The sequence below is a fragment of the Lissotriton vulgaris genome, chromosome 4_1, assembly GCF_964263255.1.
Source record: "Lissotriton vulgaris chromosome 4_1, aLisVul1.2, whole genome shotgun sequence".
Classification (NCBI taxonomy): Eukaryota; Metazoa; Chordata; class Amphibia; order Caudata; family Salamandridae; genus Lissotriton; species Lissotriton vulgaris.
In genome coordinates, this window is record NC_141691.1 from 164,286,100 (window position 1) to 164,302,885 (window position 16,786).

Below are 16,786 nucleotides of genomic sequence, written 5' to 3' on the forward strand. Positions count from 1 at the left end.
TACACAGTCAAGTATTGGGAAAGGACCGAAAATTTTTAATTGACACAGGGGCAAGCCGCACAACAATCAGCCATGACGAAGTTCCAGGGGCACCCCTCTCAGGCTCACAGAATGTTTCCCTTGGTTTTTCAGGACAGCCTATTGTGAATGAAGTATCAGAACCAGTTCCCCTGGCTGTGGGTCCATTATCGCGTGTTACAGACCTATTACTTACGAAATCATGTCCAGAAAATCTGCTAGGAATAAAGACATTGAAGGCTTTAGGAGCTGTGATATGTTGCTCTCCGGAAGGAGTTAGACTTTTTTTGCGTGACTTTAAGGGTCACTACGTACTTCGAGAGTTTGATGTCAGATTGAGAAATGTACCAAATCACCTGTGGGCACGAGGCCCAACCGATGTAGGCTGCATGCACATTACACCATATCGTGTTACACTGAAACCAGGTGTTGTTTTACCAAGAATCAGACAATACAAGTTACCACCCGATGCTGTAGTGGCTTTACTGAAAATCATTGAAGAGCTCATAGCCCAAGGAGTGGTCGTAGAGACCGACTCCAATATCTGCAATTCCCCTATCATTCCGATTCTTAAACGTATTGATCCCAATGCACCGCCAGTATATCGGTTGGTGATTGATTTACGGGAACTGAATAAATGCATTGTTCCACAGTACCCTGTGGTTCCCGATATCTCTTCCCTATTGACTGCTATTGATTCAGAAGCGACGTTCTTTACTGTAATTGACCTCAAGAACGCCTTCTTCAGTGTACCTATTAACCCAGAGAGCCAATACCTCTTCGGATTCAGTTTAAATGGACGAAGTTTCAAATTTTCACGCGCACCTCAAGGATTCACAGAAAGCCCCAGCATCTATAGTCAAGCACTGAAAAGAGAACTAGATTGTATTCAAATGCCAGTTAATACCGCCTTACTGCAATACGTCGATGATCTGCTGATCACCGCACGAAGTGAGCCCGAATGTGAGTATGCATCACTGACGGTTTTGCATTTTCTGGCCGACAAGGGACACAAGGTGTCTCCTTCGAAGCTACAATTCTGTGTTCAGCAAGTTGTGTACTTGGGTCACTTGCTGTCCAAAGTGGGGAGACAGCTCACTCCTGATCGCATTCAGTTAATTGTAAATATGCCACAACCCCAGACACAAAAGGAAGTGCGGGCCTTTATAGGCCTCACCTCGTACTGCAGACAATGGATTCCTCAGTATGCATTTCTAGCTAAGCCACTCATTCAGTTAACAACACAAGAGGCAGCGACTTCGACTGTCCTTCCCTGGACTGAGGAGCATACACAAGCCTTTGAAGAATTAAAGAAAGCTTTATGTCAAGCACCAGTTTTAGCGACACCATGTTACAGCAAACCTTTTACACTTTTTGTTACAGAACGTGATGGTACAGCGTTGTCTGTCCTCACTCAAGATCAAGCAGGTTCACATAAGCCTTGCGCTTATTTTTCAAGTACATTGGATTCAGTAGCCCAGGCACTCCCTGCGTGCTTGAAGTCAGTAGCAGCAACAGCATTAGCAATCAGACAGAGCGACTCAATTGTTTTAGGACATCAATTAACAGTACAAGTTCCACATTCTGTAGAGGTTCTTTTAAACAGAACCCAAACTCAACACTTGACTATAGCACGATTGACAGGTTATGAATTAACACTATTCCAGCCACACATAGAAATAAGACGCTGCAGTATTCTGAACCCCGCAACATTGTTACCTTCAATTATGACAGATCCAGCCCCGCATGATTGTATAGAGATCATTAATGCAGTGACAAAGCCCAGACGAGACTTAACAGATGTTCCATTGACAAATCCAGACCTGACACTTTATGTGGATGGTTCATGTATGAGAACAAGTACAGGAGGGTTAGTGGCCGCGTATGCCGTGACCACTGAAACTGAAGTAAAAGAAACATACCGTATTGATACACTGTCCGCTCAAGCGGCAGAGCTTATTGCTCTGACCCGAGCCTGTATACTAGCCAAGAACAGAAATGTTAACATATATACTGATTCACGCTATGCTTTCGGAGTTGTACACGACTTCGGAATGTTGTGGCAGGAACGAGGTTTCCTGACCTCTCACGGTGCCAAGATCCAGCATGGTCCCCTCATTCAAGCACTGTTAGAAGCAATACATCTGCCTTCAGGTATATCCGTCATGAAGTGTAAAGCACATACTAAAGTTACAGATTCCGTTTCCCAGGGTAACGACCTGGCAGACCAAACAGCAAAACATACAGCATTGACTCATACTCAGACAACTGACGTGACAAAGACAAAAGTACCAACACATTGTATGACAGTTAAGGATCCCACACTAGATGTAATCGATATTCAGACACATGCTACTGCAGAAGAAATAAAGAAATGGACCGAACTAGGAGGGATTCAGACAGATCAAGGATGGATGACGAAGGGAAAATCTACATGGTTTCTCCCCGACTCTATGGTTCAAGTCATAATCAATACAGCACATAGTCCAGCACATCTAGGAGAAAAAGCTATGTTAGATAGTATACAGAACCTCTGGTATAACAAACACTTACGAGCAGCAGCAAAACAGAAAGTGCGTACTTGCATGATCTGTTGTCAGTTCAATCCAGGTAAAAGCGTCCCTGTAGAGCAAGGTGGATTTCATCCTCCCGATCACCCTTTTGAAGTCCTCCAGATGGATTATATCCAGATGGACCGTTGTCGAGGTTTTAAATATGTCCTCGTAGTTGTTTGTGCACTTTCCCGTTGGACAGAAGCATATCCAGTCCCAGATTATACTGCCCCGACCACTGCCAGGCAGCTGGTTCGAGAATTTTTCCCACGATACGGCTTGCCTCGTGTCGTGTACTCTGATAACGGACAGCCATTCTCATCCGAATTAATGAAACAGGTTTCCCTGCTGCTAGGATATCAGTGGAAATTCCATTGTGTCCGACACCCCGAAGCCGCCGGCCTTGTAGAGAGGCATAACCAGACATTAAAGACACGTCTTGCCAAAGTATGTAAAGAAAAAGGGGTCGACTGGATAGTCGCCCTGCCAGTTGCATTATTTTACATGAGGATGGTCGCCCACTCGCGATCAGGGCTATCCCCGTATGAAGTGGTTTTTGGCAGGCCACCGAATATGTGGGGGACGCCCATACCGAAAAAAATTACCGATGTTGACTGTAACATGCTGACAGATTACCTTGCCTCCTTGATGTCTGCACTCCAATCATGTCGTTCACAGGTTGCCGCAGCTTTCCCTGACAACACTGATGTAAAGCCGCATGATGTCCGTCCCGGCGACCTGATTTTGATAAGGAACTTTGACAGGAAAAGTCCGCTGGAGCCCCGCTGGAAAGAGCCGAAGACCGTCCTTCTCACCACGAGGACCGCTGTAAAGATCGAAGGCAGAAAGGGGTGGATCCACATAAGCCATGTGAAGAGATGCGATGAACTGAAGCCAAGAAAAGACTTGTCCACCCCTTCCAAAGACTGTATCGAACCTAGTGACTTTAAAGTTCCGAAACAAGAGACAACTCCCCAAGAGGAGTATAAGAATAAACTCCGATCTAGCAAGTCAGACAGTTTAATTGTTTAAGTCCTCCCCTAGGTGAATCGGTTAAATAGTTTCTGACATGTATCCCCTAGATCGAGATAGAGAGAGAGAGAAACAACTTAAAAAACACGCATACTGTAAATTACTACGTAGTCACTGTATAGTGACATTATTAATTATGTTTTTTCTAAGTCTTCTGATTATTGTTGCCAGTATATTGCTTTCCATCTACTATCCTATCTTCAAGCGTGAACAATCTGCTTATAACGTCACTGCTGAACATTCTTTTAGTAAATTACCTCCCCATGAATTATCTTACAGACTTGCGCTGCGCAACAACACATTCATTAGTATGTTACATCATTCCCACCAGACTAACAATGCTACAAACTGTTGGATATGTGGCCGACTCCCTCCCTATCAGAAATATAAGGGAGTTCTGCCCCTCTTTCCGTACCCGTTCACTCACAATGGTTCCTGTGGAGCCTGGTTTAGAATAATAAATTCCGTAGATCCTGATATTGCTGTTTTCAAAGGGAGCTGGGTTTGGGGAAACTTGAACTTAGTTCTGCTTAAAGCCTGTTATCCTGACCAGAAGGGACTTCCCATTAGAGTAGGAACTGATCTAGAAAATGAAGTATATGGATTAGGTAATTATACAATTAACCTTATGATTCTCACTGTTGAATCTGAAACTGAACCAGTTCCCCCTGCTATGTCAGTACTACCCGTCACTGGTGAATTATGTGTCAGTAAGAAAGGTTCCGTACACTTAGGTCATAGTAAATGTAATATCGTAGTCGAATTCAGTGATCAAGGCAAATCTTCTTTCAAAGCTACCCGTCATTCCTACTTTGTTTGTGGTCATACCGCATACATACGCCTACCTCCAGACTGGGATGGTACCTGTTATATTGCATTCCTTCTGCCACCTGTTTTCCTAGCTCCTCCTGACTACCACAGAAATACAAATCTAGTAAAGAATAGACTCCGAAGAGATCTCCCGATTGTCGACAATACTGAAACGGCATGGGAGCAATACACAGATTTCAATAGAGGTTTCTTTTTTTTCATAGGCCCCGTCCAAAATAGTAAACTAATTCGCAGATTAACTAGAACACTTGAAGCAGTAGTGAATGAAACTGCCTCCGCCCTAGGTAACTTAACAGAGGAGCAGTCCGCTATGCGGATTGTTGTTCTTCAGAATCGTCTTGTTATTGACGTCATCTTGGCAGACAGAGGCGGAGCTTGTAAGGTCATCGGGTCAAGTTGCTGCATTTTCATTCCAGAAAACGCGCCAACAGTATATCAAGCTATTACACGTCTTCATAAGATTGCAAATCTGATACATCAGAATCCAGGCACCTGGACTTGGTCCGGTTGGTTCTGGACAACGTTAACCGCTTGGGGATGGAAGCTCCTATCCTTCCTGGGCATTGCCCTTACCATAGTATTCAGTTGCTGCCTGTGCCTACAGTGTGGGCCAGCGATTTGTGGCCTGTGCGTCACTTCATGTATTGAACATTCCAGTTTTCACTTAAAACGCAAAAAGAAGAAAGAAGAGCAAATGATGTTACAAGAACAGACCAATCGGTTTATGAGAATCGATATATCATGAAGGGTCCGTAGGGAACAAGGAGGGAATGAGGAAATATAAATTTTATGGTCAAATAATGTTCCCTAGCGTGTACCCCACCGTTTCCGTGTACCAGCCTGAAGTACATGTAACTTCCCTCCTGTGCCAGCTATGAAGACGCAAATACATTTGCGTCCACCGTTAACATGTCCTCTTTCAGATCCACCATGAATGGATTGATAATTCAGTTCCTAAGTATGCCTTGCCAACGTCTTTTTGTGGTGTACTTTACACGTTTTCCAGCTCTGGCAAAGTAGGCCCCGAATTCTGCCATTGAGCCCTTTCTTGTTTTCTGACTCCGAGAGCCCAGGCAGTCTGTGTATCTGTGAACTCTGCCTTACTTCCAGTGCGGCCCATGGCGTTTGGCTCAGCCTGCTGCCTGCCAAGACTGTATTCGACCTTCGAAGTTATCTGTTCCGCTCCTCGAAAATGCATTCCTGCCTACTAGTTTAAGTAAACATTCTCCCAGCTGCAGGGCGAAGGGCCCGGCCTCGCTGTCTCTATGCAAGTAATTCATAGCCTCTGTTTCCATGGAAGGCCCATGCCCCCGCATCTCATACAGACACTCAGGCGCTTATACACACACACACAGTCAGTATAGAGTAACTTCTGCCCTAGAGACCTTTTCCTCTAGATAGTATGGTTCCCAAACATCAGATATCAGATATGATAGAAGCACGAGTTGATCTGACATGCCAGACTTCTGTCTCTTTCCGCCAGTGTAAATGTCAAATCCCCTGCACCCGTCTGTTTTCACGTCAATCATACGTCATGCAGCTGCGCGCGCATCCATGCCTCTGATTTCTGCTGACATTACAAAATTCTGCTTTGTTGCCACCTACTTGTGACGTTTTCTAGCACACACCTCTGTATCCACGCCCAGGTCACGCCTCCAATTACGTATTGCAACACGTGGACACTGTTATCATGCTGTTATCTCGTTTCTCTCAGCTGTTACGCCTCTTGCATTAGAGCCTATAATGTATGAAAAGTATATAAGCTATGTATTGTCAATAAATTATTGCTCTATCCCTTCTTGAACCCCTGTGGTTGCAAGAACCTGATATCCCGTTCTGGAACGATTCCTTTTTAAGGAATAAAACCCCTAAGAACTCTAACCACCACGGACTCTGTTTCTTTCTTTCCGATTGAGTTATTATTGATTAAGTACTTACTTGTATAGAAATTATGATGGTAAATTAATTATTTACAACACTTCTTCTTCTCTCTTCTTGTCTGGAGAGGCAAATACTACCTTTAGGGGTTTTACAGGTAGGTATAGGTCAGGACCAATAGGTCCCTTCCTTGAGACGGGTACACCCTCTATTATGCCACCCTCCAGTGGGAGGGGGGGATAAGCCTCACTCTGGTTAGCTGGGTCCCCCATCTGCAGATGGCATGGACAGAATTGTGCTTCACCTCGCCTCCCCACCTGAGGGGTGGGGTTGGCAAAGGTGGGCACACTTCTCCTCCTAACTTGGTTTTCCCGCTGATTCTCCGCCCAAAGTGGGGGTCAGCACCGGTGGGGGCCAGTTGCTGTGAGCAGTAAATGGCTGGGGTAGCTCACAAAGGCAGCAAGCCTTTGAAGCTTCCCCTTCGTGGACCCTGACCATCCTGGAGGAGAAGGCTTGGCACCTCGTCACAGGATGTGCTTTGTTTCACTACCCAGAGAGTGAGAGGTTGTGGACCCAGGGGTCAAGAAACATGTCTGGTGGTGGCAGCTGGCGAGCAGCCACTCAGCCAGGACACTATACTTAAGGAGTTTTTCAGGGGGCATCCCTAAGATGCCCTCTGAGTGGATTTTTCATTAAATCCCACACTGGCATCAGTGTGGGTTTAATGCGCTGAGAAGTTGGATACCAAACTTCCCAGTTTTAATTAAAGCCATCAAGGTGCTGTGGAGTTCGTAATGACAAACTCCCAGCACCATACACTCTTTATGGCATTAGTGCACGTACAATGTCTAAGAATTGGCTTAGACACTGTAGGGGTACAGGGCTCATGCACCTGTACGCTCACCACTGATATAGTGCACCCAGATAGAGGGGTGGCTTACATATGCCAGGGCAGTAGGTTGTAGTAATGGCACACTAGGAAGTGTGCCATGTCAACTCTTCACTTTGTTCTTCCCCAAAACACGTAGACTGCAATGGCAGTGTGCGTGTGCAACGGTACAAGGCCGCTATGGGTGGCACAATAAGTGCTGCAGCCCTTCGAGGCCTTCCCTGGTCACAGTGCCCTTGGTACCTTTTACAAGGGGCTTACATGTGGCCAGAGAGTTGCTAATTGGGTTTTGCAACAGTACTGTTTAGGGAAAGAACATAGTCCCTGGTTACCTGGTTTCAGGAACCCAGGGCACATTCAGTCAAAGTATATCAACAGTTTGGCAAAAGGTAGGGGCAACCATGCAAAAAGGGGCACTTTCCTACATGGATCTCAAACAAATGTATGAGTCTTCTATGAAAAAACGGTCAAATGCAGAAGAAACAATTGATGAACGGAATGCTGAACAATGCAAACTTTCACCCCCAGTCACAAGGATCTGGGTTTCATCCATCCTTCTTTTGCTCACAAAATTCCCAATCTGGAACCATCCATATGCAAATCAGTCTTGACCCTGTTCCTTATGGGAACAGTCCAGACTGAGCTGCCGAGCCAGGTCCTCCCTGGACCGGAAACAAGCATCCTGGGACCGGTTTCAGGGCATCACCCCTTATCAGCCAGGCTTGGTTTAATCCAGTGTTGCAGTGAGCACGGAACTCATGTCTGGGCATCCCCAACTTTCAGGCAAACCGAAAGGTAGATTTAACCAGTGGTGATAATAAAATCATGTTAGGAAGGGTGCTTGATATACAAATGGGAGATTATGTTAGAAGTGGTTGGATGGGAATGTCATCTGCAAAGCTTAATAATGGTTCTAGGTGGTGTTTGAACAGATTGGCTACGGTCTGTGAAAGGTTGTGGGTTTGTAAACATAATCTTGAAACTAAAAAAAATAATAATGCATTAGATGAAAATGAGATATTAGATGATGCTGTTGTTGTAGATTTGATTCACAATTATTTTTTTGTTCCAGATTCTAAAAACACTCTTTCTTGTGGAAATGTGTCTGCGGGATCGTGTGTGCTACCTCTTTTGTAATATGGTCAAGAAAAGGTGGAGGGAGATGATTCTAGTTCTACAACTCCAGGTAATAGTGAAATTGGTTTCACACCTACTGAAAGTGATGATTCTTGTTTTAAGTTAAACTTATTCTTATCAAATTTACTGTTCTTGTCATTTAATGACGACTTTTATTATTACATGTTGTTTTGCTTTGTTATTCTTGTCCTTTCTTTCAGGATACCTTGCATTGATACAGTTTTATCTTACTGCAAGGATATTTAGGTATTTCACCTGGGCTCGATTCCGATCCGGAAAAAGAATGGGAAAGTACCGTCCGACCTGCCTAGTACGATTCATTTCCGTCGATTACCGTACGAAAATCATCGAACCGTACGAATCAAAGTCGGAGACCCATACGAATTCGATTCCGAAATCCTTCCGTACGATTTGTAAACATGTCGTACAACCACACTAGTACGATCCGGTGCGGAAAGCCTGTACGCGATTCGTACGGCTCAAAGTAGTCGCGCATGAAGAATGATTCGTACGGAAACATCTCCTCACAGCAAGCGGCTGCAACACATACCAACCGTGTACCCCTCGATGAAGCGTACGCGACCCCCCGTCCCCAATGGCCCGTACAAGTCAACCACACGCACAAACACCACACGCACACCCCCCTTAAGCAAACGCCAACCCCCCCAGCGGCCCATACAAGTCACCCGCACGCACAAGTCCGACACGCACACACCCCGATCAAGCGACTGCCAACCCCCCCACACCCTCAACGGCCCGTACAAGTCACCCGCACGCACAAACACCACACGCACACCCCCCTCAAGTGAACGCGAATCCCCCACACCCCCAACGGCCCGTACAAGTCACCCGCACACACAAACACCTCACGCACACCCCCCCTCAAGCGAACGCGAACCCCCTCTCACCCCCAATGGCCCGTACAAATCACCCGCAAGCACAAACACCACACGCACACCCCCCTCAAGCGAACGCGAACCCCCCACACCCCCAATGGCCCGTAAAAGTCACCCGCACGCACAAACACCACACGCACACCCCCCCTCAAGTGAACGCGAACCCCCCCAATGGCCCGTACAAGTCACCCACACGCACAAGTCCGACATGCACACACCCCGATCAAGCGACCGCCAACCTCCCTACACCCCCAACGGCCCGTACAAGTCACCCGCACGCACAAACACCACACGCACATCCCCCCTCAAGCAAACGCGAACCCCCACATCCCCAACGGCCCGTACAAGTCACCCGCACACACAAACAACACACCACACCCCCCCTCAAGCAAACGCAACCCCCCCCCAACGGCCCGTACAAGTCATCCGTACGCAAAAATACCACACGCACACATAACGCAAACCCATAAACCAGCACAAGGACTATTCAAACGAGTCGTACAACACCACTAAACATGTCTCCTGTGTACACACCATTGACAAACAAACGTCTGGCCACATCCAAACAGCCAAACAGAGGGCACAAGTCACACCCACCCCATATAACACACACACCACCAATTAAAACTAAGCCACACCCACAAATGGACCAATAAAAGGGTACACACATACAACCCAACATCCCTTGCAACATACCTACTTGCAAAAAGAAGAGCCTGCCAGCACATCACCAACTGCACCCATTAACCTGCACACATACATCCTATCACATCTACACCCACACCACCCCTTCACAAAAAGGCCCACACACCCTCTTACATACACACCATCACCCTCTGAATCACACCATGACTACACCAAAGAATCCAAAGTTCACTAACCCGGAAAATGAGATCCTTGTAGGTGAAGTCATCCGAGTTGAGCCACAGCTGTTTGGTGCATTGGTCAGACAGACCAGCATGGCTGACAAAACGCGCATGTGGGAGAGGATCGTTGACAAGGTCAATGCTGTTGCACCCATCAGGCGCACCAGGCAGGAATGCCAGTCCAGGTGGTATGATCTGCGCAGGATGGTCAAGAAGAAGATGGACCAGGACTACGCTGCTGCACACCACACTGGCGGTGGTGGTCCCCGCAGACCTCCAGTATACAATCCCTGGGAGGAGAAAGTCATGACCCTGCTGCCACCGGTGGGAGTACATGGAATAGAAGGAGTCATTGAGCCTGTGAGTACACAACAAACACATGTAATATGGTGGAACTTACAACAGTGCACAGCAGTATGGGGGTGGGTGGCCATGAGTCACAGCAGTGCCAAACTGTATGGGGGTAGTTGCAAGGTGGAGGCTGAAATGGTGGAAGGTGTAGGGTAGGAGGCTGCTCTCATCCCATATGTCCCAGGTACACACAAAAGCACCATGCTGAATGCACAGGGAGTGTGAAAGTACAGACAAGATAGTAGACCACAGAAATCTAATTTTTACATGTTGTTGAGACACGTTTTGGAGATGCATCATTTGGTGACACAATAAGGCAGTGTAGCAAGCGAGCGAGGCAAAACCACCTGTCTCCATCCCTCTGTTGCCCTCCTACATCTGTCTGTCTCCCTCCCTCCGACAGTCTCCCTGTGTCTGTCAACCTCTGTCTCCGTCCCTCTGTCTCCGTCCCCCTCTATCTCCGTCCCCCTCACTCTCCCTCTGTCTGTCTCCCTACCTAGGTCTGGCTTACACACCCTGTCACCCTCTTCCCTCTGTATTCCACCTTCAGTTTTCCTCCCACGGTCAACTCACCCCAGCGACCTGGGCACACACACAGTCACACAGAGCACTTCATAGGTCTATTAAAGACCATAGACCAGAATGTCTAGGGATGTTACTCAATTACCAGCAGTAATGTGCCAACTGCCTGCGACACACCCAGCATTTGCAGGTGACACAGTACTGTCTCAGGACACACAGTTTGTAAAGCTCTGTAGTAGACAATGGGCCCTGGTGTAGGCAGAACAAGGCCCTCCTGTGAACATTGCAAACAAAAACACCAGGACAAGGTCAGACATCCTGTGCAGGAACCCTCAACCACGATCAAGGTAGTATGTCTCATGAGGGCACAGCCAAACCACAAAGGATGGAAGCTTACAAATCGCATTCTAACTACTAGCATGGCCTGTCACACACACCCCGTACAGAAACAAATCCCATGGGGACAGGCAATGGAGTGCTATACTGTCACAATGGTCATGTACCACAACTAAACACTCTCTCATACGAATACACATACAACTATAACATGCACAGTGCAGATGCACAAGTCCATTGTGCCTCTCACACAATGCACTAACATGCACAATGCAATACAAGACACAGTAATGGCTGTGTCACTCATTGTCAAGAGAATTGAAGAAGGAAAAAATCCATGAGTACATGTCAATTTGCCACCACTACATACACAAATGAACAATGAAAACAATGTCAAGCTTGTGGAACTGTGATGCTGGTAATGGATAAAAAAATCATTATGTTTCTTGATAGTGCATTAACTGTGTCTGTCTCTCACACACACAGGGCAACGTGTGGAAACCACCCCCAACCAGGGGGGAGAAAGATCCTAGTCCCAGGCTCAGCAGGACCCTCACCCCACCGACAGCGACGCCACTCAACCAACCTGGCCCCTCTGGATCCCAAACCCCTGCAGCAACTGTACCAGCTACATCTGCGCCAACCACCGGACCCATTCCCACCACATCCCAGCAGACAGGTCAGAGCCCTGCCCATGATCTACCAGAGAGCCAGTCTGAAAATGAGGGACAGCCTTTGACGGGCACCCTTGAGGTGGCAGACAACATCCACCCTGCCAGCACTCGGGGGTCTCGTCGATCAGATGTGCCCACAAGCGCAGGCCGTGCTCGTGTGGGTCAGGGTGGTGGGAGTGGCACAAGGCGGAGGCGAGATTCTGGCCAGTCAGCTGCAGGGCACGGTGTGACTGAACTGAGTACCATCCTGGAGGCATACCGGCGGGACACCAGGGAGGTTAGCCAGGTAGTGGAGGCCCTCACCGAGCTCAAACAACAGCAGGCTGAGCAACATGCCAGGCAACAACTACATTATGGACGGGTGGAGGCAACACTGGCTGAGCTCTTGACGGTGCATCGGGACATGAGCCAATCACTACGTCAGATTGCTGGCAACATGCAGCACCCTCCCTGTGTCACCAGGCCACAAACATCAAGGCAAAGTGCAACACCAGCCACAGGGAGGGAGGAGGAGGAACTGTCTGACGTAGCGTCCCATGCATCGTCCATGCCTGCACGTGAGGGTCCCCCAAGGAAGAAGGGTCGTCCACGGCTAAGACGTTGAGAGGCAGTGGGTCATGCACAACTCCCAGGACACCTGACCTGGCATATTGCCCTTGGGTGCAACAGCATCACCCATGAGACTCTCCAGCATGGACTTGCTGGTCACATTCTGCCCAATGATGCCAAGCACTGTGGGCTTGACTCTTTTGACTCAAACTGTAAGGCATCTCATCTCCAGCAGTGAACTTTGGTTCCCCCCCCTTCCTGTACAGCACCTACTCACGTTTCCTGCACAAGATCACCTAATAAATATAAATTACATCACACACATTTGTGTAGTCATCCTGTACCCACAGTATAAAGAATATGTGTGTGCAAAGGTATGAAATGCAAGAGTACATAACAAACTGTAGCCATCCACACACTTGGATATGAGTCTGGATGAGGACACACATAGGCAACAATATTCTAACAACTAGATACATGGATGGAAACACACACCTGTGATGGTTAGTAAATGCTGGAGGGGGGTTTGCCTCACAAAACTGCAATTACTGACAGGCACAGAGAGTCACTTGGAGGTGTATAGATCAGGGCTATAAAGCTAGGTGGCCACGTTGGGAGTAGCTACAACTGTGTCCTCAGGTATGTGAACTATCATCAGCATGCTGCTGTACTGTGGATATGATGAATGGTGCACAGGCAAAGGGTGGCAGCACAGACTGTGGGCTATGGGCTGTGTCAGTCTACACAAGCTCACCTGATCACGTGACCTCCCCCTATGGAGTTACAAGTACACAACTGATGTGATGTGTGCAACGCCTACAGAACACCTAGCCACGTGCGACAATTATCTTCACCAGAACGGCCACATCACACCACACCCAAGAGACGTGGTTATGGCGTGTGTACCCGGTGGCTACTCCACTGGCTGTGACGGAAATGTTAAATAGGTGTGCCAAGGTAGTGTACTGCCACGTTACTGTAAGGAAGGCGAGGTGTGCTGCTGTGGTGCTGACAAGGAAACACTGTCTTAATTTTGGCGAAAGGAAGGTGTGTGTGTGCTGTACGAGGCACATGACCTGGTTGTACGTAGACACACTGTAATGTGTCTCTGCATAGTCTTGCCAGTATGTGTTGCACACACAGGCAGATAAGCCGTTATGGGTGAGTTTGAGGTATTGAGATACCAGGTGGATGATTGTCTGGTGTTCTCTGTGTGTAGGATGGCTGGAGCATGCTCTACTAATGGCTTGAAGGAGGGGTAATCTGTAGGCGTGTGTGGTCCTGGATCAGGGTAGTGTGCGCGGCATAGTGGCTGTGTATGCAGCAGCAGTAATGTGTGAAGACATTACGTCCGAAGGGGTGCGACAACTTGCAAAACAAGCACATACCACAAGGGCATTGTCAAGCCACAAACTTGCATGTGTATGTGAATGCAGGAGTGTCTGCGTCACTCAGGGTCACTGCAAATTAAATGACACAGTAATCAGCAAAGATGACAGTCACAGGATCAGGCCCCTTAGGGACAAGTGGGGCACAGGACACACAGCATCAGCAAGTGTAGTCTACAAGTACTGTGTCCAAAGCAAAACAGCAGCTACACACCCATCTACCTCACACACAATACAGTACTTAAGCCTCAACCTACACCATCCATGTTGTCACAGTACACGTAAACACCTATCATCAATGATCCTACAATAGGCCAAATATCATACATGCACATTAGAAGGACATGTGCGTTGACATCAAGGAGGCACAATATTCGTTTTGAATGACACGTCATGCACAACATGATGATTTACCTTGTGAGGCCATGGAGCATAATCCAACATACATGGTCAGTGCCATTGACCAGTTGACAAAATAAGTCATTGAATGATGTCACCTGTAATGCAGCTGAAACATGCGCCACTAGACTGCCAAGGACTGCCCGTACCTTACTCCATCAGAGTGGTGTGATGCTCAAAGGGTTCCACCTCCAAATAGCCCCTTGGTCTGAGTACAAATGACAGACCCAAAAGGGTGATCAGGCGAGGGAAGGAGAGGATGGGAACTGCAGGGAGGGAGACCTGAAACAGAGGCAAACAAGCATTAGGAGTACTATCTCATGTCACAGACACTACAAATACCACATGATATTCACTGTACCAGTCATACTTGTGAAGTGTAATGACTGTAGCCAATTAGAGATCAGTCATCATGCTATCACATAAGAGCAGATGCCGTAACACGGACACATGAAACCTAGGACAGTCTGTCACCTATTTGAGTCTGGTGTAAAGGTCACAAGTCTGCTACGATGCAATGAGATCTATGTTGACAAAAACTAATTCCCAGTGTATGAGGATGTGTCCCCTGCAAACACATGTTAACATATGGAAGTGGTTCTTACGCAAAGTGTAATATCTGTATATGTTCATGTGTACCCGTAAGGGCCATGAGGGCACACTGTACATCACCCACAACAGCTGTCAGCATCACATATGATGAGGAAGATAATTACCTAATTGCAATACAGGCACTCTGTAGCCAGTATTTTGCTCTAGCAACTGAGCCTCACCATGCTAAACATGACAAGCTGGTGGAATAATAGTCAACACCAATCAATGAGGAGCCAAGCCACATAAAGAACCCGACCTCCGCACAGAAATGCTGCACGGGACAAGAGAATCATGTGAATGACCGCACCCCACTGGTGCCACAGAATATTTCACATGTGCATCAGCATACCATTGTGATGTCATCAGCCCAACATACATGGTATCAGGTCAATGTAAACAGAACTTATACTCACTGTGAAGGCTGGTGTAGCAGTATTCACAACCTGCACTGAGGCAACGACACAACAGCGACATGACATACTGCAACAAGGGGTAATGCATCCATGCGAACAGAATCACAGGACAGTTGTCTTAACAAGTGGAACATACACTGGGTAACACCTACACAACATGGTTGCTATGAACCAAACTGGACTGGCCCAAAAGGTAGAGGTGATGATCTAGATACATTGTAATGCACACAGTGAGGCTGCAATCCCCCACAGAGTCTGTGGTTGTGACCTCCCACACAATGTCAAACCATGGTATATGCAATGTCTCAGTGTCAATGTCAACCCACATTGATGCTTCCATCAGAGTCTAAAACAACTACAGATGACTGTCAGGTGGGGTGACTATCCTGTCATGGGAGTGGGCCTACATGCAATAGAAAACAGATATTGTTACATGTATGCATGGTCAAACAACATGCGCAAGAACATGTACCACACAATTGAAAACATACCAACGCTAAACAGTCCTTACCCAAATTGACTTTTCCACATGTCCATGCATGCTCCGTTGATTCGGCTGACGTTGCAATCATAATGAGCAATAGCAGGCTGACCAAGATGGCACCAGCGGACAACAGGCAGAGCGAGCTGGGGATGAGAGGCACACAAGGGGTCAAGTCCTGTTGAATGTCATTCTGACATAGTCATGTTAAGTAGCCTGATGTTGTAGTACACTTGTACATTCCAAGTACACACATAGCACGTATGTGTGTTGCATAACATCTGCACCTGTGTGACACTGCACATCAAACATCAAAGTGACATTGCATACAGTCAGCTGCATACACAGCATGCTACCCATGCAACTCTATAGTTGAGGTTTGGACAAAATTCACCTATGACTCACCATCATGAAAAGAAGTTGCGGATGAGGTGACTCCGGATATCATCTTCAACCTCCTCGTCACTCGCATCATGGGCAAGGCCTTCATCCTCAACGGGCGGATGTTCCAGTTCATCAGGATCTAGGATGAGTGGCACAGCCTTCTCCACTGCCATGTTGTGTAGCATGCAGCACACAATGAAGATGTTACACACCTTGAGTGGGGTGTATTGGAGTGCTTCGCCTGTCTTGTCCAGGCACCTGAACCTGCTCTTCAGGAGTCTAAATGTCCGCTCGATCACCCGCCTGGTCTTCCCATGAGCATTGTTGTACCGCTGGTCTGCAGCTGTCCTGGGATTGCGTAGGGGAGTCATTAGCCACGGCATGTTTGGATATCCTGCGTCTCCTGCAAATTGACATCATGGAAATGAGTGTGTAATATGAGGTAATGACATACTGACATACATGGCTAACAGAGTATACCCACCAACTAGACATGCCCGATGGTTGTGCAGCTGCAGCATCATCTGTGGTATCCTGCTACGCCTCATGATGAATGCATCGTGGCACGATCCTGGAAAGCGAGCACAAACATGTGA

At 47.4% G+C, this 16,786-nt stretch overlaps 1 long non-coding RNA gene across 3 annotated transcripts in view; it reads left to right on the forward strand.

Annotated features, from left to right (window-relative positions):
* Positions 1-16,786, forward strand: part of LOC147718523 (uncharacterized) — a 290,327-nt gene that overhangs the window by 197,722 nt on the left and 75,819 nt on the right. For all 3 annotated transcript variants that reach the window (XR_015309983.1, XR_015309986.1, XR_015309984.1), the window contains one exon: positions 8,273-8,386. This is a non-coding gene — a long non-coding RNA (uncharacterized LOC147718523). The remainder of the gene's footprint in view (positions 1-8,272; positions 8,387-16,786) is intronic.